General features: G+C 38.7%; 1 non-coding gene across 1 annotated transcript; it reads right to left on the bottom strand.

Moving 5' to 3' along the window:
• Positions 1-484: 484 nt before the first annotated feature.
• Positions 485-591, bottom strand: LOC145080770 (small nucleolar RNA R71). The gene has a single exon (XR_013695356.1). It is a non-coding gene; the product is annotated as a small nucleolar RNA R71 (small nucleolar RNA).
• Between the last annotated feature and the right edge of the window lie 4,236 nt (positions 592-4,827).

Raw genomic sequence — 4,827 nt, 5'->3', positions numbered from 1 at the left:
GTTTGGCAACCAAGGCTTTGGGAATCAATATCGAAGGAATCCAAATGGTGGATTCAACAATACAAATGGAGGATACTACAACAAAGGTAACCAATTCCCTCATCTTTATTTTCCGCAGCCTAATAGACAATCTGTGACGTCTCATTTTCAGCCGGGAGAGTAAGATGATGCTTCACCTATACTCTTTGTGGAAGGAAATGAGCATCATGTGGAAGTAAGACCACCACTAATTAGTGTCTTACCCGTCTTTAGAGGCCATAAAACTGATGATCCATACAATCACCTCTATGAGTTCCTTGCAATTGCTAACGTGAATACTCCTCGAGGAACTAATACAGATTCATTTAGACTTCACTTATTTCCATTCACTTTAAAAGAAAAAGCTAAGTATTGTTTCACTTCTCTTGCCCCCCATAGTATTACTACTTGGGAGCAATTAAAAACTAAATTTTTGCAAGAGTTTTACCCTGCTAGTAAAACAATGGAAATAAGAAAAGCATTACATGATTTTGCACAAAAACCCTATGAATAATTTCATGATGCATTTGAACGTCTCAAGGAATTGTTGTGTTCATGTACCCATCATGAATTTCCCTGTTGGCAACTTGTACATTTATTTTATGATGGAGTTGACACTGCTAACCAAACCATGATTAATGCCTCGTCTGGCGACACTATTATGATGCAAGATAGTGAAGATGCTTGGTGATTCTTGGAGCAGTTGAGTCATGGTTCAAAAACCAATTACTCAGCTAAGAAACGGGAGAACCCAGTTTCATCTGCCACTTCAGTTGGACTAGACACAAACTGGAAAAATGAAGTCAAATCTGATATTAATTCTTTAAATAATAAATTTGACTTACTACTTTCTAGTCTAGGTAAAGAGAAAGGTGTGTTTTTTCGTAGGGACAGAAGATATGTGTAAGCTGTGGAGATTCAAGACACATTGCAGATGAGTGCATGAGAAGTTAAGAGGAAATCAATCAAGTGCACGGTTATGGTTAATTCCAAAATAATCCACGATCATTCAATCGGAACTATAACCAAGGTGCGAACTACAATAACAATGGTAACTTCAACAAAAATTGTCAAAGGAATTACCAAAACTAAAATCAGCCAAAACAATTCCAGCAGTCCAACTTTAACCAAGGTGGAACATCAAAGAAGGAGGAAACGGATGGCAACAAGTTGGACAAAATCATGGAGTTCATAACCCAAATATATCAGAAAGCCGACACTAACTTGAAGTCCATAGCTGCTATCGAGAAGTAGATTGCTCAACTGGTGGAGCAAATTGGGAAAAGAGAAGAGGGCAAGTTTCCAAGCACCACAACAGTCAGCCCATCTCAAACCCAAAGACCCAGAAAAGAGCATCAAGTGAATGAGGTAATCACCTTGTGTAATGGGAAAAAGGTTGACAACAAGGTAAGTGCCTCTACATTAGATAACGACAGTGGCACTGAAGTCATCTTTGACGAAAAAGAAGATTTTGAGAAAGGTTTCAAATCTGAATAACAAAAAGTAGTTAAGGGTAAAGATGACTCTAAAGTTGGGGAGCATGGTGTGGAGGTTAATACCGCACCATACCCTTCGGCTTTAGAGAAACCGACATCCTTCCCTTTTGGGAAATGAGGGCCAAAAATGGAATACATGTGGGATCTATTTAGTCAAGTTAAAATAAATATCCCGTTAGTCAAACTTATTAAGGAGGTACCTTCTTATGCTAAATTTTTGAAGGACTTGTGTGTTCAAAAACACAAACTCCAAGCACACCTCCCGAAAAGGATTGATTTAACCGAGCATGCGAGTTCCATAATATCGGATAAACTTCCACCCAAGCTTAAGGATATTAATATAAAAAGGATTTGTTACACTGTCAACTGTTTTACCATGCGAGTGACAACCCGAAATTTATTCAGTCATTTTTAACCTCCTTCCGTTAATAAGCCTCGCTTTATTTATTTGTCCGTTAACCTTTTGGAAGAGGTTAATTAATTTGGGACTTTTATAATGACTTGGTAAGGGTTGAAACAAATTAGAAACACCCACAAAATGCCCTTAAAAATGTTTAGTTTCAACCAAGTCAAAATACGACCACTAAATCGGGTGCGACCAAAAGCTCATTTAATGGCAGTATCGGGTAGATTCCCACTGAGCCCTAACTCAAACCCCTATATAAGGGTGAGTAGAGTCCATTAGAGACTTTTTACACTCTCTCCACTCTCTCTCTACAACTTAATTTCGAGCCAAAAATCGTCCGTTTCGAGCCCCGAACAAGTGAGTAATTTATCCTAAATTGTTGTGTAGCTTAGTTAACATACAAATTTGTGTTTAAGACATCAAATAGGGGCCAAGCTAGGTGTTTACGGCCAAAGAACACTGTTGGATCGTGAACACCATTTAATGGGGTTTTTAAGCCCCAAAACCCCTCCAAATTGCCCCTAAGGCTTAGATATCACTTGTAGGCTTACACATTCGGACTTAGAACACCTTGAAACGAGTTTTTGGAGAGTAAACTTGAGTTTACTGCCCAAGAACATGCTTGGGCCGTAAACTCCTCTTCATGGGGAGTAAACTCAATTTTATGTGTTAGAAATGCCCAAAAACACTTCCTATGGCCTTGGAAAAATGTCTAGAAGCAATTCCATTGTTGTAAAGGCTTTAAACTTCAATAAAACCAAGGGAATAGGAGTTTATGGCCGTGAACTCCCATAGAATTGGTCCATGGGCCGTAAAGTCCCATTAAGTGCCCAAATGATGCCTAAACTCCTTCATTTGACTTGGAAAATGCATATAACTTTATTTCCTACCACTTAAGACCTTAAAACACCAAAAGAACATACATATAGGAGCTTACCGCCGTACACTCCTTGTTTAGGGCCGTAAACTCCTCAAAAGATCCATTTAAAGCCTTAAACCCCTTTGTATGCATTATATTTGGACCTAGGTTAATTCTCGGAGTGATATAAGACCTTTTGGCATTCTAGAACTCCCCCACCATGAGTTTACGTTTGTAAACTCATGGGGACATGGTCTTAGGGCCGTGAACTCTATAAAGAGTTTACTCTTGAAGAGTAAACTCCCTATCTAAGCCATACACACCCTTAGATGTTACCCGGGACACCCCTAACACTCAACCAAAGTGTTTTCCGCACTTTAGGATGTGTATACTTGTTTAATTACTATTATATGTACCAATTGTATGTAAACATATGTTATCATATGTTAATAGGTCACTAAGTGTGTTCAAGTCTTTACTTGACACCGAGCACCCAACCGGCACCTTCGTCGGATCCACTTACATCAGGTGAGTTCATACCTCTTAATGAACCTTTTCAACTGTTTTTACATGTTTTATCGGGGGGGGGGGGAATACAAGTTAAACATGCCATTTATCATATCAATCACATGTGATTGATAACCCACATGCACAAGGATTTGTTACACTGTCAACTGTTTTACCAAGAATGATACTGTAAATGGTTTTCCTAAAATGTTTTCGCTTGTTCAAAGCTCTTCTCAAATTGTTTCTCGCGCTGCATGTTTTATTTCAAATTCCGTTACAACAGCATTATAAACAAAGGTTTTCTGTACTTAAAATGTTTTATTAAAGTTTCATTTAAAAGAATGCCAAGACGTAATTTTCTCAAGAATATAGGTTTTCCCAAGTTTTTCATCAAAGTTTTCTCCCATGTTTTTAATACTCCTACTTGGTTAAGATACTACTACTTCACTTATACTTAAGTAATGCTCCAACTTTGTGATACACTTTTACATTGTGAGACACTTCTACTTAGTGAAACGCTCTTACTTCACGATACGCTTATACTTCATGATACGCTCCTACTTCACGATACGCTCCTACTTCACGATACGCTTATACTTCACGATACGCTCCTACTTCACGATGCGCTTATACTTCACGATACACTCCTACTTCACGATACGCTTATACTTCAGGATACGCTTCTACTTCACATTTACTTGATAACATTCCTACTTCACTTATACTCGTTAACGCTTCCACTTAGTTAAACATATGCCTGTGCTTGTATACTTATATAAATAATGATTAAAGGACTTAGGAAGGCTACTTCGCCCTATTTCCTTTTCTTCGTTGAGATGTGGTCTGGTGGGATCGGAGATCCATCCGAAAGTCGTTTGATCATTAATTATATATCATGTATACATGTATAGACATATGGGTTTTACATCGGTCAGTTCAGTTATGAGTCTCTACTACTAGTCCAGCACTTTCACTAGAATTCACTGTTTGGGATACATCTTCACGACGCGGCCTTCTCCGTTGTCTAGATGGTAACCAGAGTCTCTTGTAAGGAGAGCAGACATTGTGTGTATAGATCTATACGGGATTGACACCCCCGCACCCTGACTGCTAGCTACAGTCCATGGCCTACCAAGCCAAGGGGTGACAAATGTCATACTTACACCGATGCTAGTAGGGCGTCAAGTACTCTAGTGTGGATTAGTATGGTTACGAGTATCTCCATGTTACCTTATAATTCATGGTCTTAGGGTAACAGTATTTAACACTCTATGATGGAAACACACTCTTGGAATTACACTGTTTTAGACCTTACTAGATGTATCATTAAATTGATACTATCTGGGGTCTGTACCCACTGTTTTAGACCTTGCTAGACGTATCATTCATTTGATCATGTCTGGGGTCTGTGTCTCTTTGTTTTAGACCTTTCTAGACGTATCATTCATTTGATCATGTATGGGGTCTGTGTGTCTTTGTTTTTAGACCTTACTAGACGTATCATTCATTGATCCTGTCTGGGGTCTGAGTCTCTCTGTTTT

Source organism: Lactuca serriola, chromosome 1 (assembly GCF_051521515.1).
Source record: "Lactuca serriola cultivar US96UC23 chromosome 1, Lser_US96UC23_V15, whole genome shotgun sequence".
NCBI lineage: Eukaryota > Viridiplantae > Streptophyta > Magnoliopsida > Asterales > Asteraceae > Lactuca > Lactuca serriola.
Note: the sequence above shows the minus strand (reverse complement) of the source record. Positions and strands in the feature narration are given on the sequence as shown.